Source organism: Lynx rufus, unplaced genomic scaffold (genome assembly GCF_022079265.1).
Source record: "Lynx rufus isolate CCGP_SWC_20201006 ecotype Redwood Valley unplaced genomic scaffold, mLynRuf1.p SCAF_3, whole genome shotgun sequence".
In the NCBI taxonomy this organism is placed as follows: domain Eukaryota; kingdom Metazoa; phylum Chordata; class Mammalia; order Carnivora; family Felidae; genus Lynx; species Lynx rufus.
In genome coordinates this window covers 51,284,267-51,309,603 of record NW_025814845.1, presented here as the reverse complement: position 1 = coordinate 51,309,603, position 25,337 = coordinate 51,284,267, and the positions used below count along the sequence as shown (strand labels likewise).

General features: G+C 36.6%; 2 pseudogenes; both read left to right on the top strand.

Moving 5' to 3' along the window:
• The first annotated feature begins 1,317 nt into the window (after positions 1-1,317).
• On the top strand, positions 1,318-3,641 carry LOC124520845 (actin, cytoplasmic type 5-like; annotated as a pseudogene).
• Positions 3,642-8,150: 4,509 nt separating this feature from the next.
• Positions 8,151-25,337, top strand: part of LOC124521062 (D-aminoacyl-tRNA deacylase 2-like) — a 37,964-nt pseudogene continuing 20,777 nt past the window's right edge.

The following is a 25,337-nucleotide window of genomic DNA, read 5'->3' as shown; positions in this document are numbered from 1 at the left end:
CCGAAGATACTTGTGGTTCTTGGAAATAAAAAACATTTCTTAGTTTTCTTACTAGACCAATAAGCAGTAGTCTAAACAGAAGTAGCTGAAGCTAACTCATTTGCATTTCCTTACGGACATGTGTGTGTAAGTCTGTTCTTAAGAAAAAAAATCAGAAGATGAAAGAAAAATTAAAATCTCATCTTAACCATGTATCTTCAGATATTGTGCACCGAAAGGTACAAACCTCATGAAATGTTTCTGCGGGATATGTTATGACAAAGAGGTTTTAAACTCCTCAATGTAACTGACAACGAGGCAGGTGATTAAAAAGGAAGGAAAGACTATAAGTTACAAGCATGATGAGAGAGATACTCAGATTTCATTAATTTACACATCTTTCTTTCCATGTTTCTCCTTGCCCATGCTGGCTCTAACATGCTGTGCCCAGACAAGGACTAATTTTCTCACCGCTCCTTACATATAGGTGAGACCATTTGAATATTTCTCTCTTAATGACATTTGAAGCGAAGGAATATATGACACTTTGAAGCCAATGATTTTAATTATTTTCAAGCCTCTTCTTCTCATTTTAAACTCACCTATGTTGGTGTTGGGAATCCCAGGTGGATATCCTACACTAAAATTATGATGAGTTGCTTATATTGTACATGAGCATTATGTCACTGGGAAAATTATTTCTTGAGTCACTTCAATGAAGTGGCTACTGATGATGACTTCCATGTAGCAAAGCTACAGCCTGAAGATCTGCTGCTTGATCTGACATAAGTTCTGAATTTGGGGGCTTGTGACAACTTTATTTCTCACTTTAATTAATAAAAGTGCAATCTGTTTTTTTCCCTGCAGTCTCCACTCTTTAGTTAGCATAAGACAGTCCCTGAGGGACTGATTATCCCTGAAAATAGAAAGAAGGGCATCCCTGAGCTTCTAAGGCAGAGAGCCAGATGCAGCCAGCCTTCTCTTTGATCATTTTATTATAATTTACATCTTCATTCATCCTAATCATTTTTAAGATGGGATATAAATGTGTTTGTTTCCAAGTAATCCATCTTTAGAACCCTAGTTTAACAATCTCTGCCTTTCTTATAAAATGTTAATGTTTTATTTTAAATCAAATACTAAGTTATATTGAGTACATTTGATCAGAAAGAAATTTGTCATCCTGGTACATAGAAATTTTTGAGGTTATTAATAAATACATAAGTTGAATGTGATTCACTTTTTCTTGGAGGTATGTGTGGAATTCTGCATCTGCTTTTTTTTTTTAATTTTTTTTAACATTTATTTATTTTTGAGACAGAGAGAGACAGAGCATGAATGGGAGAGGGTCAGAGAGAGAGGGAGACACAGAATCTGAAACAGGCTCCAGGCTCTGAGCTGTCAGCCCGACGCGGGGCTTGAACTCATGAACCCGCGAGATCATGACCTGAGCCGAAGTCGGACACTTAACCGACTGAGCCACCCAGGCACCCCTGCATCTGCTTTTATATTGAAATATTACACAGTACATCCCCATATTTGGAAGATGTCATGGTGAAAGTGGTGGGCAGAATAATAAACCCTTAAAAATGTGCTAAACACAATCCCTGGGATGTGTATATTGTTACTTTACATGGCAAAGAGTCAAAGGGCCTTTGCAGAAATGAATAGGGATATGTATTCTGAGATGGGAAATTATCCTGGATTATCCAATTGACCAAATCTAATCACATGAGTCCTTAAAAGCATGATACTTTCTTGGCAGAGCTTAGAGACAGATGTGACCATGAAGAAGGGTCCAAGAACTGAAATAGTGCTGCCTTTGCAGATTAGGGAAGGAGAGCCCAAGCTAAGGGATGTATAGATCTCTGGAAGCTAGAAAAGGCATGGAAACAGGTTTCCCCTAGAGCATTCTTGGGAGGGGGGAAACACAGCCATCTTGACATCCCAAAATCTGTGTGGGACTTTTGACCTTCAGAAATGTAAAATAACAAATTTGTGTTGTTTCAGCTGCTAAATTTCTGGTAATGTGTTAGTATGGCAGTAGAAAACCAACATAGTAAATAATTTACATAGATTATAAGGAGATACTTGTGAAGGCACCATGTCATCTTGAAGATGAAGGACAAGAATAAAACAGAAGAAGAACTCTCAGAGAACCAACTGCACAAACAGCATATCATGGAGTCTCTTAGGGGAGTCTACATCTCACTAATGACTTTTAAAGGAGCAGTATCATTTGTACACAAAGGACACTCTTAACGGGACAAAGATGGTATGATCTCAAATTTGGGAAAAGCATGAAGTTGAAGGATTTTGGGTGATAAAAGAAGATGCATCAAGTATGAAAATATTTAAAGTAGGATGCCAGCCTGTTTTTTTTTTTTTTTCTCACTGATATTCTTACCAACAGGACAGTAGACTAAGTATCCATGATTCCAATTAAAAGAAACCTGGAAGTCTCACTCACTGTAGCCAGCCTGGATTCTGCCTTCTCCCACTGCCTGGTCTCTGTATCCACTGCCGCCACCTCCACCTCCACCAACGGCAATAGTAGAGGAGATTGCTGGGCTCGTCATTGACAATGGCTCTGACAAGCTCAAGGCAGGCTTTGCTGGGGATGATATCCCCTGGCCATTTTCCCGCCCATGGTTGAGTGCCCCGGCAACAGGGCATTATCATGAGCAGGGACCAGAAGGACTGCCACATAGGTGATGAGGCCCAAATCAAACCGGGCATCCTGACCCTCAAGTACCCCCCTGAACATGGCATTGTTACCAACTGGGATGACATGGAGAAGATGGCACCATACCTTGTACAATGAGCTGTGTGTGGCTCCTGAGGAGCACCTCATGCTGCTGACCAAGGCCCCCTTGAACCCAAAGGCTAGCCATGAAAAGATGACTCAGATCATGTTCCAGACCTTCAATACCTTAGCCATGTACATGGCCATCCAGTCTGTTCCCTCTTCGTATGCTTCTGGCCACGCCACTGGTATTGTCATGGGCTCTGGGGATGGGGTCGCCCACACCGTGCCCATCTATGACGGGTACACCCTGCCCCAAGCCATCCTGCATCTGGACCTGGCTGACTGCTACCTGATGGAACCACCTCATGAGGATTCTTGGGTAGCTTGACTACAGTTTCACCACCACCATCGCAGAATGGGAAATTGTGAGTGACATCAAGGAGAAGCTCTGTTATGTTGCCCTGGATTTCGAGCAGGAGATGGCCACTGCCACCCCTTCATCCTTCCTGGAGAAAATCTATGAGCTGCCTATGTGCAGGTGATTACCATTGGCAGTGAGTGGTTCTGCTGTCCTGAGTGCTCCTCCAGCTCTCCTTTCTGTGTATGGAGTCCTGTGGTATCCAGAAGACCACCTTCAACTCTATCTTGAAGTGTGACGTTGATATCTGAAAGGACTGCTATGCTAACATGGTGCTGACTGGTGGGACCATCATATACCCGGGCAATGCCAACAGGATGCAGAAGGAGATCACAGCCCAGCCTGATGAAAAGCAAGATAATCTCTACTCCTGTACTTAAGTACTCTGTGTGGATAGGGGGCTACATTCTGCTGTCTATCTTCCAGCAGATGCAGATCAGCAAGCAGGATTGTGATGGGTCTGGCCTCTCCATCATCCATCACAAATGCTTCTAAACGGAGGACATGTGTAGCATTTGCTACATGAGTGAATTCTGAAGTATACATTTGCCGAAACGTATACACCTCATGCTAGCCCCATGAAACTGGAATAAGCCTTTGAAAATAAATTTGTCTTTGAAGTTTGTATCTGATATCTGCACTGGATTGTAGGATTTATTTATTTATTTATTTATTTATTTATTTATTTTGCATGTGAAATTCCAGTTTTCCTAATACCATTTATTTAATTTTTTTTCAACGTTTATTTATTTTTGGGACAGAGAGAGACAGAGCATGAACGGGGGAGGGGCAGAGAGAGAGAGGGAGACACAGAATCGGAAACAGGCTCCAGGCTCTGAGCCATCAGCCCAGAGCCTGACACGGGGCTCGAACCCACAGACCGTGAGATCGTGACCTGGCTGAAGTCGGACGCTTAACCGACTGCGCCACCCAGGCGCCCCATCCTAATACCATTTAATGAAGATACTATCCTTTCCCCACTGAGTATTCTTGGCTCCCCTGTCCACTATTAATTGCCCATAATTACTCTTGGGCTTTTCATTCTGTTCCATAGAGTCTATGTGTCTGTTTTTATTCCTATACCATACTGTTTTGATTACTATAGTAATTATTGTAGAATAATTTGAAACCAAGAAGTGTGATGTCTACAACTTTATACTTAATATTGCTTTACATTTCAAGGTCTTTGCTGGTACCATTTGAATTTCTGTGAAAAATTCATTGGGATTTTGATAGAGATTGCATTAAATCTATAGACTGGGGTAGTATTTTTTTTAAAAATAATATTAACACTTCTGATCCATGAACACAAAATATCTATTTGTGTTTTCTTCTATTTCTTTCATCATCTTATATTTTTCAGAGTTGAGATCTTTCTCCTCATAGGGTAAATGTATTCCTAAATATTTCATTATTTTTGATGCTTTGGTAAATGGGATTTGATAGATAATAGATAGCAGATATTTTTTTCAGACGTTGTTGTATAGATACGTGTTTTTTGTCTGTTGATTTTGTATCCTAAAACTATACTGAGTTTATTATTCTATCAGTTTTTCTGGTGGCATTTTTAGTATTATCTACATCAAAGATTATGTCATCAACAAACATACAAGGTAACTTTTTTCTTTTTAATTTGGATGTCTTTTATTTATTTTTCTTGCCTAATCATTCTGGTTAGGACTTATGGTACTATGTTGAATAAAAGTGGCAAGAGTGGGCATCCTTGTCTTGTTCCTAATCTCAGACGGAAAGCCTACAACCTACCATCATTGAGTATATTAGTTGTGGACTTGTTATGTGTGGTTTTCAATATGTTGAGGTATGTTTATTCTATACCCAATTTTTTTTGAGAGTTTTTTTTTTTTTTTCAACGTTTATTTATCTTTGGGACAGAGAGAGACAGAGCATGAACGGGGGAGGGGCAGAGAGAGAGGGAGACACAGAATCGGAAACAGGCTCCAGGCTCTGAGCCATCAGCCCAGAGCCCGACGCGGGGCTCGAACTCACGGACCGCGAGATCGTGACCTGGCTGAAGTCGGACGCTCAACCGACTGCGCCACCCAGGCGCCCCTTGAGAGTTTTTATCAAGATAGGATGTTGAAAGTTATCTTTTAGTGTATCTACCTAGATGATCTTATGATTTTTGTCTTTCATTCTATTAATGTGGTATATCACATTTATTGATTTGCATATGTGAAACTATTCTTGCATCACAGGGATAAGTCCCCTTTGATCATGACATGACCTTTTTCATGTGCTGTTGAATTTGGTTTGCTACTATTTTGTTGAGAATTTTACATCTATATTTATCAGGGATATTGGTCCATAGCTTTATTTTCTTGTAGTGCCCTTACCTGGCTTTGGTATTAGGGTAATGCTAACCTCATAAATGATTTTGAAAGTGTTCCCTCTTTAAATTTTTGGAAGATTTTGAGAAGGATTAGCGTTAATTCCTTAAATGTTTAGAATTCACCAGTGAAGCCACTTGGTTCTGAGCTTTTCTTTGTTGGGAAATTTTTGATTGCTGATTCAATTTCTTGTTTATTGATATGTTCAAATTTATATTCTTTTTCATTATTCAGATGTGGTAAGTTGCATGATTCAAATGTGGAAAGTTGTTTCTAGAAATTTATCAATTTATTCTAAGTAATAACATTTGTTGTCATAATTATTCATAGTAGGTTGTTAGGATTTTTTGCATTTCTTTTATCAGTTGTAGCATCTTTCATTTCTGATTTTACATATGGAAGTACTCCTTTTATTTTTTCTTGGTAAGTCCAACTGAAGGTTTGTCAATTTTTGTTTATCTTTTCAAAAAAACACCTCTTATCATCTTTTATATATTTTTCTCTATTCTCTGATCTTATTCCTTTTGCTAACTTTGGGTTTAGTTATTTATTTATTTTCTTAGTTGCTTGAGGTTTAAATCTAGGTTATTTGAGATCTTTCTCTTTTTTTAATGTAGTCATTTATTGGTGTGAAAGTCCTTGTTAACACTGTATCTGGTGCATCTCATAACTTTTGTTATGTTTTGCTTTCATTTTTTGTTGCAAGATATTTTTTGGTTTCCCTTTTGATTTTTTCTTTGACCCATTGGTTTGTTCAGGAGTGTGTGCAATTTTCACATATTGTAGATTTTCCAGAGCTCTTTTTGTTATTAATTTCCAGTTTCACACCATTTTGGTCAGAAAAGAGAACTTTGTATGATTTGTTAAATTTGTTAAGATTTGTTTTGTTACCTAACATATAATCTCTCTTTGAAAATGTTTTATGTGCACTTAAGAAGAGTATATATTCTGCTTCTGTTAGATGCAAACTTTTGTATATATCTGTTAGGTCTACTTGGTCTAAAATATGGTTCAATTAAAACATTTCCTTTGTGGCGCCTGGGTGGCGCAGTCGGTTAAGCGTCCGACTTCAGCCAGGTCACGATCTCGCGGTCCGGGAGTTCGAGCCCCGCGTCAGGCTCTGGGCTGATGGCTCAGAGCCTGGAGCCTGTTTCCGATTCTGTGTCTCCCTGTCTCTCTGCCCCTCCCCCATTCATGCTCTGTCTCTCTCTGTCCCCAAAATAAATAAAAATGTTGAAAAAAAAAATTAAAAAAAAAAAACAAAAAAAACAAAAACATTTCCTTTGTTGATTTACCCATTGTCAGGAGTGGGGAATTGAAGTGTCTTACTGTTATTGTATTGCTATCTACTACTCCCTTCACATCTGTTAGTACTTGCTTACTATATTTAGGTGCTTCTGTGTTGGGTATGTGTGTGTGTGTGTGTGTATGTGTGTCCTCACAGCTGAAGTGAGTCTTTTATAGTTGGGTCTTGTGTTTTTTTTTGTTGTTGTTGTTGGTTGGTTGGTTGGTTGGTTGGTTTGTGTTTTTTGTTTGTTTTAATCCATTCAACATACTATGCCTTTTGTAAGAACTTTCTCTCTCTTGCCATCTTGTTCATTGTTTTCTACCTGATATGTGGTTCCTTTGTTTCTTGCTTCTTGCTGTCTTCCTTTGTGAATTGATGATTTTCTTTAGTGTGGTATACTTTGATTCCTATCTCTTCTTTTGGTTATCCCAAGGCTTACTTGAAACCTGATAGAGATATAAAAGTTTACTTTCAGCTGATGACAACTTAACTTTGATCACACATAAAAACTCTACCCTTTTACTCCCCCCTACATATGTTGTCAAAAATTACATATTTTATATTGTGTATTTATTAATATTTTTATAGTTATTTCTCTTTTAATTTTTAATGTTTATTTTTTGAAAGAGGGAGCATGATCGTGGGTGGGGCAGAGAGAGAGGGGGGACAGAAGATCTGAAGCAGACTCAATGCTGATAGCAGAGTGCCTGACGTAGGGCTTGAAATCACAAATCTTGAGATCATTACCTGAGCTGAAATCAGATGCTTAACCAACTGGGCCACCCAGGTGTCCTTATAGTTATTGTTCTTTTAAATACCTTTGTTTTTTAATTTTTATACTCGAGGTATGTGGGTAACACACCACCATATTTCACCATTAAAGTATTCTGAATCTAACTATATACTTGGCTTTACCAGTGTGTTGTATATTTTACACATTTTTATGGTACTAATTACTGTCCTTTTGTTTCAGCTTGAAGAACTCTCTTCAGCATTTCTTGTAAGGAAAGTCTAGTGGTGTGAAATCCTTTAACTGTTGTGTGTTTAAGGATGTCTTTATATTGCCTTCATTTCTGAAAAACAACTTTGCTGAGTAGAGTATTCTTGGTTGGCAGTTTTTTTTCTTTCTTTTTTTTTTGTCTTTTAGCACTTTGAATATATCATTGTACTCACCTGGCCTGCAAAGTCTTTGCTGAGAAACTGATAGCTTTATAAAGGTTCATGCAGGTGTAAAGATGGAATGGCTAACATGTGTGAATCCAGTGGTGCAGGCCACTAACTGGAGATAGGGCTGAATTCAGGCCCACAAACAGTTGTGAGGGTTTTTCTGTCTATGTGCACTTCTAAGGCTGCAGGATGTAACCATGAATGTGCATACAAGTGGTGGAGGCCAGTGACAGAATTCAGGCCAGTGGCATACCGAGCTATGGCTGGAGGACTAGTGCCAAAAGTGTGCACATGATGGTAGGGGTCCACATTTGGGGTCTAGACTGGCATTTAGCACTTGTGCAGTGGCAGAAGCCTGGGCTATCTGCCTGCCTGTTTGGATCCCAGGTTTTGGGAGGGGTTGGGGGAGGGACTGGGAAAGATTTAGATGGTAGTGTCTGCAAACATGTATACCTGTGAGCCTAAAACTGGTGGAATCTGTAGGGGCTCTGTAGAGGCTGTGCTGGCTATTGGTTTCTTCAGTGGCAAAAGACCCTGGGGTCCTCTGAAGAGCAGGTCACTGGAAATTGTGGTTACTCCCACTGCATGGTTGTTACTGGTAGCCCCTGTTCTTCCTTATTTCCAGCTATCTCTGTATATCTGATAGTTGCTGGTCTCTGGGTGGGGTGAAAACTAAATGGGTTTTTCCTATAGTGCCCTGAATGGCTACAGAAGCTAGTCATTCACCCTGCATTCACTTTTCCAGTGGTGGGAGGGAATCTTTCTAGCTGGCTTGTTCCTTCTTGGTGCTAAGCAGTGTGAGTCTAGGCGATGTGATGATGCAAGCAAAATGAAGCTGTTCTGCCTTTTTTGTGTAATTATTATCAGGTTTTTTGTTCTGTCATTCCTTTTTTTAAAATTTTTTTGATGTTTATTTTTGAGAGAGAAGCAGAATGTGAGTGGGGGAAGGGCAGAGAGAGAGAGAGAGAGAGAGAGAGAGAGAGAGAGAAAGACACAATCCAAAGTAGGCTCTAGGCTTCAAGCTGTCAGTATAAGGCCCCAAATTCCAACTTGGGACTCGTACCCACAAACCATGAGATCATGACCTGATCTGGAGTTGGATGCTTAACCAACTGAGCCACCCAGGTGCCCCTGTTTTTTACTCTTAAGTGGACACCTTTGCTCTCCCAGAGCTGTTTTTGTTTATAGAAAGCTATCTTAAATTTTTATCTTTGGGTGGGAGTAACAGAGGCTGGGGTTTCCTAATTCACCATCTGGTGATGTGCAAGTTGCTCAAATATAGTAGCTTTATCACATACTTTAATATTTACTAAAATAAATGACCCTGATCATCATTCCAAAAGATTACTACCTGTCTTTTCTTTTAGGAGGTTTATGGCTTCAGGTCTTTAATCCATTTTGAGTTTATTTTTGTGTATGGTATAGGAAAGTGGTCCAGTTTCATTCTTTTGCATGTAGATGTCCAGTTTTTCCCAACACCATTTATTAAAAATACTATATTTTCCCTGTTGGATATTTTTGCCTCCTTCATTATAGATGAATTGACCATATAGGTGTGGGTTTATTTCTGGGCTCTCTATCCTGTTTTATTGATCTGTGTGTCTATTTTTATGGCAGTACCATACCATTTTTGTGGTTAATTGGAGCCTTTTGTGATTCCACAGAAATTTTAGTATTATTTGTTCTAATTCTGTGAAGAATGCTGTTTGTTTTTTTTTTGATAATGATTGCATTGAATCTGTAGATTGTTATGGGAAGCATAGATTTTTTTAATATTACTTGTTCCAATCCATGAACATGGAATATCCATTTGTTTGTGTTGGCTTCAGTTTCTCTCATCAGTGTTTTATAGTTTTCAGAGTTAGTTCTTTAACTTCTTTAAGTTTATTTCCTAGATATTTTATACTTTTTGGTGCAATTGTAAATGGATTATTCTCTTAATTTCTTTCTGCTAATTGTTGTTAGTGTATAGAAACACAACCAATTTCCATGTGTTAATTTTGTTATCCTGAAACTTTATCTAATTTATTTATTGTAGTAGATTTTTGGTAGAGTCTTTAGGGTTTCCTATGTATAGTAGGTCATCTGCAAATAGTGACAGTTTTACATCTTCTTTACCAATTTAGATGCCTTTTATATCTTTTTCTTTTCTGATTACTATGGCTAGGACATGCAGCACCATGTTGAATAAAAATGGCAAGAATAGGCATCTTTGTCTTGTTCCTGATCTTAGAGGAAAATACTTTCTGTATTTCACCACAGGGTATGATGTTGGCCCTAGGTTTACATGTATGGCCTTTATTATGTTGAAGTATGTTCCCTTTAAAACCATTTTGTTGAAAGTTTTTATCATGAAGGGATGTTTTATTTTGTCGGGGCTTTTTCTGTATCTTTGAGATGAACATATGGTTTTTATCCTTTCTCTTGTTAACATGATGTATCATATTGATTTGCAAGTGTTGAACCACACTTGCATCCTTGGAATGAATCCCATTAGATCATGGTGAATTATTTTTTTAATGCATTATTGAAGTGGTCTACTAACATTTTGTTGAGGATTTTTGCATCTATGTTCATCAGAGATATCAGCCTATAGTTTTGGGGGTTTTTTTTCTGTTTTTTCCTTTCTTGTCTTTCTTTTTAGTGTCTTTGATTTTGGTATCCGGCTAATTCTGGCCTTGTAGAATGAATTTGAAAGTCTTCCTCCCTCTTCTGTTTTCTGGAATAGTTTAAGAAGAATAAGTATGATCTCTTCAAATGTTTGGAATAATTCACCTTCAAAGCTGTCTATTCCTGGACTTTTGTTTGTTGGGAGTTTTTGATTACCAATTCGATTTCATTACTTGTAATTGCTCTGTTCAAATTTTCTATTTATGATTCAGTTATGGAAGATTACATGTTTCCAGGAATTTGTCAATTTCTTCTAGGTTGTCTAATCTGTTAGCATATAATTCTTGTTAATATTCTTTTATAGTTCCTTGTATTTCTGTGGTGTCAGTTGTTATTTCTCCTTGATTTCTGATTTTGTGTCCTCTCCTTTTTTTCTCTTTTCTTCTTGATGAGGCAGCTAAAGATTTATCGAGTTTATCTCTTCAAAGAACCAGCTCTTTGCTTCATTGATTTTTTGTTGTTGTTGTCTTTTTGAGTCTTTGTTTCATTTATTTCTGCTCTAATCTTTACCATTTCCTTCCCTCTACTTCCTTTGGGCTTTGTTGTTTTTCTAGCACCTTTAGGTGTAGGGTTAGGTTGTTTATTTGGAGATCTTTCTTGTTTTTTGACACTGGTGTGTATTACTATAAACTTCCCTCTTAGAACTGCTTTGGCTATTTCTCACAGATTTTAGACCATTGTGTTTTCATTTTCCTTCATGTATTTTTATATTTCCTTTTTATTTCTTCAAATGTGTTTAGTAGTATGTTGTTTAGCTTCTACATGTTTGTGGGATTTTTTCAGTTTTTTTTCCTTGTATCTAGCTATTCGTATGTGTTATTCTGCATAAGACATTTTAGAATAATTTTCACATCTTCAAATAATTTTAAAAATTATAATTACTCTTGGGGTTTTGATATTCTTCAAAATACAAATGTGCATCCTATGTGTATGAAGGAGGATTCATTCTAATTGTATACTGTGACATTAGAATTAGCTATCATACATTCATTTATTCATTTAACTATTGTTAAGTGCCTACAACATACCATTTCCTGTGCTATGCATTGGGAATACAAAATAATGTAAACCTGTGTTTATGGAAGAAACAGAGAGGGAGAGAGATAGGAAATAAAACAGATAAATATATTCCACATATATTTGTCAGCTATTCCCACAATAATAATTTATGAGTTGCCATAAGACCTGGTAGCTTATAACAATAAATAATTGTTTTTCTTGATGTTTGGTCTGTCAGTGGATTCAGATGATTTTTCTTCAGGGTTCGTGTAGCCTGGGCTTGACTTGAGGCTGCAGATTGGATTCTGTCCCACAGGTTTCCTCATTCTCTTTTGACCAGCAACTGCTCAGACATGTCCTCCTCCCAGAATTTGGGAGTCCTAGGGACAAATCGAACCTCAGACTTGTGCAAAGCTTCTGTTTACATCACATCTATTTACACCCCATTGCCCATGTTAGGTCAGATGGTCAGAGAAGGATATTTTGCCTTAAGATACTTGACAAGAAAGTAATCCATTGAAATGTGTTAGAAGATGCTAAATTGTATGGTTAAAAAAAATTGAGCAGGGGAAATGGTATTGAAGGCTTTGAGGGATTAAGTTGCAATTTAAATCATGTTGTCTGAATAGTCCTCACTGAGATGGCATTTAAACATAGATCTGAGGAAGGTGAGGGAGTTCTCTATGTGGATACCTCAAAGAATAGCAATCTAGACACAGGGATCACCCTATGCATAGTCCTAAGGTGTGTATTTGTATACCATTTCAAAAAACAAAAAGTACATAGAATGATTGGAGTAAAGAAAGGGAGGTAGAATGAAGTAGGATAGGAATTAGAGATTTAAGTGGAAGCCAGATCTTTAGAGCTATGTAGGTTGTTGTGAGGGCTTTGGCTTCTACTGAGTTGAGGAACCATGGCAGGATTTGATCAGAGGAGTTACATGATCTGATTCGCTCTGACTTAAGTGCCAAGATGAGACTGTAGGGGAGTAAGGGTAGAAGTAGGAAGGCCAATTAGGACACTATTGCTGGAGTCTAAGTGAGAGATGATGGTGGCTTGGACCAAGGTTGTAGCAGTGGAGATGAAATTATATTTTGACAATTTTTATGTTTAAAGGTTTGCTCAAAAGTTGCATTGATTGAAATATGTAAGAAAATGGTTTGGAAACACTAAAGAGTATTACTGAAACTATCTACAGTATGATAGACTGTATGGAATACATTTTGGCTTTCTCTGCAATTGATCTCTTATTGGGTTCTCACCAATTCACAACTGCCAACTCTCTATATTTTAGTATCAAACTACTTACAGCTAATTGAAAATCTTTTATGCAACACATTTCTTCATGCCAATCCCTATGATATTATATGCCTCAGTGAATGTAATACACATGGTTTCCACATTCTGTAAATTTATCCTCTAATCTGGGAAAGAAACAATATACATATATACAAACTTTTATGTAAACATGAGTTTAGAGGAATTCTCTGAAAGAAATTAATGGAGTGATAGTCAAATGTGTGCAAAGTATGTGCAAAGGGACATCAAGAGAGGCAATATCTATGCCAGGGCCTAAAATTTGAAAAAAAAACGGCCAACTTTGCAAGGAAGAGGAGGAATAGATTCACCATTTACACAGAGCCAACAGCTCTGGCCCTGATAAATGTGCTAAAATATATGCCTGATTTTTTATAAATGATAATGCATAAGTGTATTTTATTACTGGTTTAAACTTGTACTTCATAGACTAACCAATTTGGTACCTATTAAGAGAAGAATAAAGAATCACTAGACCATCTTTTTGCACATTAAAAATAATCACTATAGTCACATTTGTCTCAGAATTTAACAAAGCTATGTTCTCTTCGTGAAATATTATATCCAGGATATATCTTTAAAATTGGGAAAAATTAACTATTGAAACTCACAATTACTTCATATGATATTGCCATAAATAAAGCCTGTTTTATATGGTATTTATGAGCATAGGCTTGGAAGCTAACCAGACTGAGTGGAAAGCAGGCTCTGCTCCTTATTAGTGGGGTGACCTGGAACATGTTACTTAATCTCTAGGTGTCTCAGTTTCCTCATCAACAAAATGAGGGTTGTTGTGAGCATTATATTTATACATCTCAAATCTGTCATCATGCCTGGCATATGGAAAATAATTCATAAGTTATTTTTATAGCTCGTATTATTATTACGTAGCCCCATATCTAATTAATTTTAATAATGTAAACTTTATAGCATGTGAGAGAACCCAATGGGAAATGATTTTAGAATATTAACACATTGTGAATGATAGCATAAAAAGTATTCTCTAGAGAGTTATCTAGGGCGTGCTATAGCAATAACCATAGTTTGCTTGAACTATTCAAGTTTCTCTTTAATTTTGGGGTAATCCTAGATATTTAATAGTAATTATTTTTTTATTTTTATTTTTTATTATTTTTTTTATTTATCATAGTAATTATTGAAGTTAACTAATAGAAAATAATTCTTGCATATAACCCATTAAATATTAAATGAATGTACCAAATATTTCTGGGTCAATTAACACATAAGTCTCTATTTCAACTATAGGCAGAGGTAAAGTTACTTCTAAAAAAAATACGATGCAGTCATAAAATGTCTCATCCAGGGTGAAAGAGAATTTTAAAAATGTCATTCTATATCTTACTCCACTTTCAAATTATGACCTATATTTGGCAAATCAGAGAGTCTTTTTTTTTTTTCAAGTGTATTGATTTATTTTAGGAGAGAGCATGCACACACCTGTGAACAGGTAGGGACAGAGAGAGAGGGAAAGAGAGAATCCCACGCAGGCTCCTTACTCTCAGTATGGAGCCTGATGTGATACTCAAACTCAGAAACTGTGAGATCATAACCTGAGCCAAAGTCAGGTCAGGCACTTAACTGACAAGCCACCCAGGTGCCCCAAATCAAGAAGAATCTTGAGCAAAAGTCCTGGTGGACAAAACTACAGTAAAGAAGGTCTGTACATAACACTGCTTTATTAATTGTATTTAAAGAAAGGAGAGATGTAATTATTAAATCCAGTAGTGGGCAAACTCATCTCATCTAGATGCTAGAACTTTTTTGGATAGTAATCCTTTAATGTACCTTGCCATTTAAATGTGGTATTTCTTAAAAAAAAAAATTAAAAAAAAAATAAATGTGGTATTTCTTAACTAGTTTCATTTTCACACATTAGTTCTAATAAAAAAATTGTTAAAGTTATTTAACAGTGTTAAACCAAGTGTTTTGGGGGCTACGAAATAGAAGTATGGCATGAGGCTTGTCTTCAAAGATCCCTGAGTCTGTTAAGAGGAAAGAGGCATATCCATGGTGAAGTACAACGTAGGTTTCATGAGAAATACCTTAGAGGTTCACAGGAAAGAGATTAACATTCTAACAAGGATTTAAAAGCATTGAAATATGAATGCCTTGTGGGACAGGGAGGTGAAAGAGTACTCTATGTGGAAGATAGAGGTGCATATATTATGTTACTTAGATGCATTCTTTTCTTTTTTTAGACGCATTCTTCATATGCACAAGGAAGTATGCTCTGCTATGCTTTTGAACTGGAAGACTCTTATACACATTTTTCAATGTTCGATACAGATAAGGATGTAGAGTAAAACAATTTAAAAACAAAAAAACAACCAGAAAAAATAATTTTAAAAAATAGGGCAAGAGTGACAATAGATGGCAAAGAGGTTTTGTCTCATTGTAAGTTAAGACCACAGGGAAGATGGAGAAGTACTGGGTTGGAAAAGGCTGGCCATAGGGCTCAGTCTTGGCAGTGTTCCACCTGATAGATCACAACTGATATGGTGGGTGGGTAGTAGTAGCTGGTAGAAGCTGATCTTCTGACTTCCAAGGGAAGCTGGAATTCAGACTTGGAATATAAAACATCTCAATTTTTTAATTTTTTATAGTGTATTTATCTTGAGAGAGAATGAGAGAGAGAGACAGAGAGAGAACAAGCGGAGGAGTTCCAGGGGAGAAAGAGAATCCCAAGCAGGCTCCTCACTGACAGAACAGAGCCCGATGCAGGGCTCGAATTCACGGTCCGTGAGATCATGACCTGAACAGAAACCAAGAGTCAGATGCTTCACCAACTGAGCCACCGAGGCTCTCCAAAGCATCTCAATTTTTAACAGTTGGATCAAGCTATTAAAAATTGGAGAAAAAAAAAGTCTGAGCCACACAAAATGCCTATGCTGGTTGAATTCAGCTAGAGGGGGAAGCGATTTGCAGTGCTCCCTGAAGTAATGTTTTATTCGGTTTTGAAAGAACAGTAAGAATTTTTACCTCAGTGATCATTTCTAAAAATCTGAATTTGGCTCAGGTTCACAATAAATACAATATAAGACAAGAACTGTCAAGGTAGTGCACATTTATATAATTTATTCTTTCCTTAAAACCCTTCTTTGCTATGGAACTAAGAAAGTGCAGACAATGACATGGATACGTTTGCAAATGTGAGAATATATGATTCTAAATTTGTGCTCTAATACCTTTACCAAAACCATCAGCGCCCTATGTAACAAATTTATGAATCCATTAGTGGGTGCCATTGCCTCCCAGAAAGAATTTCTGGGAGTTATTAGATATAAAACTTTGCTGTTGCACAAAAGGTGATAAAACATTTACTTTCTAAACCATGGGGATAGTCAACTCACGACAAATTGAAGCATACGGAGACTCAGAAGTATTAACTCTGTAAGTTGCACTATTTTCTTTATAGACTTCTTTCCATAAGCCCTTGTTTGAAATCTCCTAAGTAGCTGGAGATGAGATCAACAAGAAATCCCAAGGTTCTCCAATAATCAATCATTTTATATGTTTTCTCTTCCATATTTCCATTTTTAAACACTGTTTGGTTAAGAATATAATTTAAAGAAATCCTATTTTCTCATTCTCAAGGAACGAACATGGAAATAAGTGAAAACATAATTTTGAAATCTTTGCCTGGAATATCTAATTGACAGAAGGCAAAATTTTCTTTCACAAAATGTCTTTTCTCTGGTGGCATTGTATCATGATTTCTTATTTAAACTGTTTTCCAAGGAACATTTTTCATATGAGCCATCACCATAATTCTGTTTCAATGCCTCAGCATCATTTTCAAACACTGACTGATACATAATTTAAGGATGGTTTTACTTAATTTACTGGATCTTTTTTTCATTTCCTAAAAAATATGTTTTTTATTTTTTCTTCTTAACTTCCCCTTTTACTTGTATGCCTTTTCTGTCTCCTCCTTTCATTGTATGGGAGCATGTTCCCTTAACCTCACCAAACCCTTGAACTTAATAGATCCCCCAGAAACCTTCCCCTTTTACTTCTTGCTCTCCCGGGACCGTATTTCATGGCAAAACCCTATTAGCTTATTTTGATGTTTTTATCTTTCTGTGATTAGGAACCAGTCCATGCAGCCAAAACAGACAATTTTCTGAGGGCACTAAGTGGGTTTTCAGATCTCTTGTGAGGAGGAATGAGCTTCAATAAAACATTAGGCCACTACCAAAGTTGACTGGCTTGAGCGATGTAACATCTCATGTGGTTCCTGCCTTTTACTGTAAGTTTACACTCCTATGAACATTAACTCTGCCCAGCTGTAGTGCTTTAAGTGAAGGTTTGCACGCAAATATGGCCTCCACGAAAGTTACCTCAGGCTAAAGTACTTCCATCATCGACAAAATTAAGCGTCACACTAGGTCTCTGGTGGTTTAGTTGGCCTCAGATTCAGTTGTGGCTCATGTTTTATTAATGTGGTGAGATTGTCCTTTATTTTCAGCCTCCCACAGCAGGTGAGCTTGTCATATTCACTAAGAGAGAACGAGAGAAGATTGCCAACCACTTGCGTGAATTGTTTCCACAGCTCTTAATTTCTGTTGAGAGGCACGCAATATAAACAAAGTTTTACTTAACTGCTGGAACATTTGTCAAGGATTTGATACACGCAAACCTCCATTTCTATACTATACTATGAAAACACTGCAGAGTCGCTCCTCTGAGTAACCCTGTGCATGCCAAGCGGAATCCCAGAACTAAGGTCTTTGAACACATCCTCTGGCAGTAGCTAGTGGAAAGAAATCTGACTACCCAGAAAACTAGACGGGTGGCCTGGAAATAAGTTAAAAATCACAGTCGGCTAGTGTAGAGAGGTTCTGGTCCCTACAGAGATTTAACTTGTCTCCAGCTAAGTTTTTTGTGGTGGATGTGTGTACGTGCGCGTGTGTGTATATGTGTGTGCATGTGTATTGGGTATAGAAAATAGCAAATCCTTAAAGTTATAAAGCTGTTAAAAGCTAAGATTTTTAAGTTTCCAATGTGCTAGACAAATCCTCAAATTTTATTTTATTCTCTGTAACCAATATATCAGTGAATGCAAAGATTATCTTTCTTGTCGGCTAATAGAAATTAAAAAAATTTGCGGGGAGCCTGGGTGGCTCAGTTGGTTAAGTGTCTGACTTTGGCTCAGGTCATGATCTCATGGCTGGTGAGTTAGAGCCCCGTTCTGCTAACAGCTCCGAGCCTGGAGCCTGCTTCAGATTCTGTGTCTCCCTCTCTCTCTGCTCCTCCCCCACTCATGCGTGCTCGCTCTCTCTCTCTCTCTCTCTCTTTCTGTCAAAAATAAATAAACATTAAAAAAAATTTCAAAAAGAAAAAAATTTTAAAAATTGTCAATAATTAAGAGGAGAATCCTTACTGTGTTTAATCCCTATTGGTATAAGCATTCATCTTTTAAAAATATTTACTTTGATTGCAATTTTTTTCTTAAATTTGAGAAGACCTATAGTTTAAAAGAGCAAGGTTACAGATTCTATATTACAAGTAATGACAATTTGCTGATCAATTGATTCTGTATATTAATCTAATTAACTAGGTAATATGAGTTGAGAAAATGACCCAAGTGCATCATTTCTTTTTTTCTTGAAATTACAATACAATAAAAGACTTTTGTGAAAAACATAGCATTGAATTTAAAATTTAAACAGTATGTTTACTTTATGTTCACTTTATTTTATCTGAAAAATGTTGCAATCTTGGAACTCACACTATTCTAAAGGCTATACAACCGTAATCCATAATGTAAGTCAGGGAATGCTTTCTTCAATATCTAGTATATTAATCTATTCATTGAATAATGGAAAAAATAGTTACTATTAGTGCTTTTAAAATATTCTGCCCTCAAATTATCTAGTTTGGCTACAAATGCAAGTATTTTTACAATTTTTTTAGTCTGACTATAAATTAAATGAGTATTGCCAAACTCACCTCTTTTTTTTTTTTTTTAATTTGCGCTTGGAAATCCTTATCTATGATTTCTAACTGTGTTTTGATTTACTTACATTTAGTCAAAATTTCTAGAATAAACAAATGATATGTAGAAGCTGAAGTTCATGACTGAAACTTATAAATATGAAACGCTGCTGTATATATATATCAGTGATCTAGAACTGATGTTAAAAATCTCATTACTATTTTCACAACATTAAAGTGGTTATCTTTTTAATTGTAACTTTATTATTAAAATAACATATGCCTTTTAAAGAATCATGACATAATTCTAGTATTGGGATATACATATTTTGTATTCTTCTAATTAATGCTTTAATCTATTTCCTTTATATTTAAATATAAAATTATTCTTTTAAATGGAGAGGTGATTGTTTTAACTCATGAGTTAAAATAATGTGAACAAAATTATCTAAAGAAACAAACAAACAAAAAGAATACTGTACTTTTAAAAGGACCATCAGTAGTTTCAAATGCAATGCATTTCCAGGTAGAAGATTACTATTTACTGTGCTACAGAGAAGTCTTTCAGGTACCTAATCCATAATCTGACCTCAAAGTAGTTGCTTAATCAAGCTTAACTTAGAACCATTGCCTTGATTCCTGCTCATCAAGGTGTATCTGACATCGCCATTCATTGTTTGAAGAAGAGCATGCCATTCTTTGAGGAAGAACATGTGCTCTGGAATCATACAGACATAGATTTAATTCCTGTTCCAGGTCTCACTGGGTAAAGAACATTGGGGAAGTTACTTAAATTGCATTCACTTTCTCCACCTATAGCGTAAAGATATTAATAGTTACCAGCTTTAACAGCTGCTCTTTTTATGACAACACATACTAACATAAGGTGCTAGCACGTTATGGTAGATTAAATTCTGAAGGTGTTCCCCCAAGATTTCCGTTCTTAAACACTAATTTAGTTTCTGTTGTGAAGGGACTTTGCAGATGGAATCAAAATTGCTAATCAACTGGGGCACCTGGGTGGCTCAGGCAGTTAAACATATGACTCTTGATATTGACTCAGGTCCTGATCTCCTAGTTGTTAGATTGAGCCCTGCGTTGGGCTCTGAGTTGAGCTTGGAGCCTGCTTAGGGTTCTCTCTATCCCTATTTCTCTCCCTGCCCCTGCCCTGCACTCTCTCTCTTTCTCTCAAAATCAGTAAGTGGACATTAAAAAAAATTATTAATTGACCTTAAAATAGGGAGATTATACTTGATTATCCAGGTAGACCCAATGTAAACACCTAGGTCCTTTAAAGTAGAGAAGTTTCTCTGGCTGGACTCAGAGAAAGACTACATTTTTGGGTGGGGTGGCAGAAGAGAGATAATAGTGCAGAAGAGGTTAGCCATTCCGAATGTGTGGACCAGCCTTGCTGTTGCAGGAAGGGCCACATGTAAAACATAACGAGGAATGTGGGCAGCCTCTAACAGGAAAGTCAGGCCCTGGGGCTGACAGGGATGAAACAGGGACCTCTCTCCCCTAGCTGCAAAGAAGTGAATTTAGCCAACAACTTAAATGAGCTTGGAAGCAAATTCATCCCTACAGTCTTGGGATAAGAAGGCAGCCTTACTGACATGTTGATTTCAGCCTTGTGAGACTCTATGCACAGCTGAGCTGTGCTTCTCCTGGACTTCTGACCCACACAGAATGTGAGATAATAAATAGCTGTTGTTGTAAGCCACCAAGTTTATAGTAATTTGTTACAATTGCAGTAGAAAACTAACATGTACTTATTTGCTAAGAAGAAGTAATGGCAAGTGTGCAGTTGTTGGGAAGCAAGGATGTCTTTATTGACTGATTTGAATACACACGAAGTGATGAAACAAAGGCATTAACAGATGACATACAAATATCGAGGAAGCTAATACACGATAAGATGGAAAACATTAAAACCAACTTTCAGAGAAAGTAGGTGAATTTCTTCTCTCTTTCAAGCCTACCATGGTTACACAGACAAAATCAGGCAGGAAAAAGGATGCAGTAGTTGAAGCTATTTGATGTGTCCTAATAGTAGTTAAGCAGATTGTGCACAGGGCCTCGTGTGAGGAAAGCCACGGTGAGAGTTGAAGCTGGCTCAGAAAGAAAAGGGAAGGGAATGAAGATACGGATGGCAGATGTGGTGCTGTGTTGAATAAAGCTTTCAGCGAATTGATGACTCAAGAAACAATTCTAGTGCACATTGCTGTTTATGTAGTCATAGCTGATTTTGGCTTAATACAGAACTAGATTACCAATGTTGATAGTTTTTCTCCCTGGTGATCCATGTGGTTAACTCCCTCACTTGCCCTTGGTCTCTGTTCAAATATCACATCATGAGTGAGACCTGCTCTGATACTCTAAAGAAGCGTACCGTCTGTACCCCACTTCTGACCTCTCTTTATAACTTTATTTTTCTCCATGGAACTCATGAAGAAAACATTTACTTGTTTATCTCTTTCTTCCATTTGAATGTCTGCTTCAGGAACACGGGAAGCATATTGGTGCACTGCTCTATATCTAGCATGTAGACAATTATATAATTTGCTCAATGATTGAGTGGATGAAAGAGAAATCTAAACTCTCGATTTCACTTTGAAATACTCTCCTCCATGTTGTCAAAGTACTTCCCTGCATCATTCTGCTTGAAGCTTTCCAAAATGAAAATAAGTGAATCTGGATCAAAATCAATTAAAATTAAAACTCATTAAAATATTTCTAGAGAAATGTTGTCCAACAGTCTAATTAGTGAAAATGTTTTCATTATTTTTTTTTGGTATTAGTAATTTTAGCCATCTGTTTAGAGAATGCTTTTCTTTATTTTGTCCACTGTAAATTTAATTCTAAGGACAAATGGTTCTATCCTAATACACTAATGTGTTTCATGCCTCGTGTTATCATCAACACCATTTGCAAATTATGTGTTTTTTAAATGCAAATTCTAATCCAATTGAGCTAGGTGGTAATGGTGGATCCACACTTTTATTTAAGAGAAGAGTTTATTTAGAAACAATGGAGTTTAAAGAGCTACTCCGTGTCAAGCAGTAGGATTAGCATTTAGTGCACCAAACTAAGGAAAATAGCAAGGGACTAATGTTTACTGAGTAATGAGAAGGCAGGCAAGTTCCCAACTTTCTACTAAAAGAGCTAGTCTACATATTTCATTTTTTGTCCTATAGCATTGTTTATTAGCACTGTCTAATTTTTTGTATTGTTATGTGGCTAAACAATTTTAGCCACATCAAAACAGAGAGAAGAATTCAGATGTTGATATATCTGGGAAGTTTATCATGTCACATTTTTGAACCTTAACATTGTGGTCTTTTTTACTACATAGTTTCACATTTTCTTTGAAATATAAGGCTAAATAGCAACAAGGATTATTTGCATGAAATGAGTCCCCTCTGCGCAGTACCATCCATAAACAATGCATATGGTTCAATAATGCAAGGTGAAAATCAGGGTCCCATTTTAAGATGATGGCACAGGAACATAGGCTAAAATCAGTTCCTAACATTTAATTAGATTTATTTTTATGAAAAGATGCTCAAGATTATTTCACTGGAGATATTAAGTTTTCTTCTCGAGTGCAATAATTATTGACACTATTTTCAGCTAACCACAGCATTTTGACTGAGAAGTAATTCTACCATCACATTTCTGTCACGTGGTATAACTAATAGGCTCAATTTTTCCAGCAAAGCGAGTTAGATGTGTAAAAACAATTCAAAGCCAGTAAATGCAGTTCCTTGGAAACATTATAAGGAAATGTCACACAATAACATTTACCTGCTATGTTTTATTCTTTAACCCTCGAGCACTTTTGTTGTTTCCTGAGCTGAGATTAGTAACTTAAAAAGCTTTTATTAAACATGTACAATCTAAATGAAACACTCAACCAACTGTAAATTCTCTCAATTAGACTTCCTGCAAATGACAAGCGAGTGTGAATGTGCAATAAACCTTTGAATACCGGTGATTTAGGGCCAAGCAGCACTAGAGGATTTCTAGCAACAGATTGAATGCAATTGATTGTGTGGTAAAAGGCAAGAAAAGTGTGTGGTGGTTCCTTGTTTGCCCTTTCATTCCTTAAATCAAGAGAGGATACTTGAAATGCAAAATTTATATTAATGTGCTTTGAGCAACAACTTAGGGCACAGAAAAGACACAACCACTCCTAGGTTAACAGTTGCATTATTTCAAGTCACCAGACCTCAACTCCTTTTGAGCAATATAAGAATTACTTGTAGATAAGAAAAATTCATCCAACGTGTCATTTATTTGCTTTTTGTTTGTATGGAAGAACAATTTATGGTATTTCTTTATGGACCGTAATAGACTTGCTTTAGACTTTCTGATGATAGAAGCTTACTGTATGTAAAGGAACTGCTTTGGTCCACATTAGCAGTTTTAAAATTTGATGGTGACAGCCAAACATATCTGCCTAAATATCCTATTTGACATTTATATTTATTTTCTGGAGTTCTGTATTTAATCTCCCGTGGAGAAAATTTTGGGACCTGTAAAATTTGTAGCTCAGTGATATGGTCTTGAAAAGTAAACAATATTTGCCTTTTAAATAGGAAGACCACAACAACAACTTTTAAAAGTATTCTATTTTATTTTGCAATATGTATATTTATCTTTAAAATACAGCACTTAAAATACAGCCTAAATTTTTACTGTTTATGTATGCACACATCATACCAGGTTACATGGTGACAGCAAATAGTCCCAAATCTATGCGACTAAACGGTTTTCATTCTGTTTAATTCCTGTACTAAAAAACTATGAGTTTATCTGAGCAAAAATCATGATCTGGCAGTGCTGAACTAGAAATGGTTAGGAGCTCACTACTGGCAGGAGCTCTGAGAGACCTTTATAGAAAAGTGATGGAAGCAGAACCAGGAAATTATGATTGGCTGTAGTTTAAGCATTTGCCTTATATGGAAAAACTTAGCTGGCTATTTGAGATTGGTTGTCCTCAGGTTTTGATTTCTTAACCTTGCAGGATATACTGGCTTAGATTTTGGTTTGCTTATGTAGGCTACAGAGGCATTAAAGCCGCCTCAGTCTAATGGCCTCTTTGTTTAATTAAGTTAACAATTCTCATTCATGCTGGATGTCCATTAGCAGACAGAAACGGGGCATCTCAAACACGGTCACTTAAGGACCCAGGCTGATTGATCTTAAAAGCTGGTCATTACAGTTTCAGAAGGAAAGGAGGAAAGTGAGCTCTGGCAATTCTCAGTCCAAAGGTAATAAATAGATGCTGTGTTCACTTTCAACCAACAAAATAGCTGGTTTGCTTGTTTTCAATTTCCAGAAGACAGGTGAAAAATTTCAAAATACTACCTGACTTTATGGTTCTTTCTTAGCACAGTTTTCAAATCAACCACAACTGACATTGTGCTACTACATGCAAAGGTGATAAGTTGCCAAAATCGTGTACACATATTGATATGAATGTTTATACACTGACAATCTTCGGCTATTCTGTACTGAAGTTGTATCAATTCGCTGTTAGTAAAATAACTCTAAATTACAAAAATTTACCAACTTCAGTGACATGTAAAAGTAAACAATAAGCTCAAGTATATTTATTTCAATAGTAAATGAATAAACAACAAAGTAACACAGGGGTTCGCAAACTACTGCCTAATGGCCAAATAAGGCTTGAAAACTATTTTTGTATATTTCATTAAAACTAAGAATGGGTTTTACATTTTTAAATGGTTGAAAAAAACAAGGGAAAATATTGTGTAACACATGAAAATAATATAAAATTCAAATTCAGTCTCTAGGAGTAAAATTTTATTAGAATTTAGCTATGACTGTTGGTTTATGTTATCTAAGACTATGTTGTACAACAGCGGAGTTGATAGTTGGTATTGAGACCATATGGCCCCGAAGCTGAAGATATTTACTGCCTTTTCCTCTATGGAAGAAAGTTCCTTGGCCCCTGAGCTAAAAAAAAATATATATATACATCAGCTGACTTAGCTTGAGCTTGCCTGAGATGGCTCTCCTCCACATGTCTCTCTCCTCGTAGAACGGGCACGTTCCTCTCATGGCAGTGATGACAGGCACGACTATATTTCGTAAAGATATCCTGGAATATCTTCACGAACATATAGAGAAAATTTGGCAATAGAAAAATTTGAAATATCTTATGTCTGACAGAATTTAGATCAAAGATGCCAAAAGAAAAAATAGATCTCCTGGAATAACTACCATATTTTGAATGATTAATGTGTCACAGACACCTGGTGCATATTTTCGGGTTTAATTCTATGCATTGAGATACAAGATGTATTATAAAATTTCCACAAATTTTTATACCTAGTTAGGTAAAAAAAAAAAAATAGGGTTAGAACTTCAGGTCTGTGTGCAATAGACATGACCCTATGTCGTGGAAAGCACAGGAGA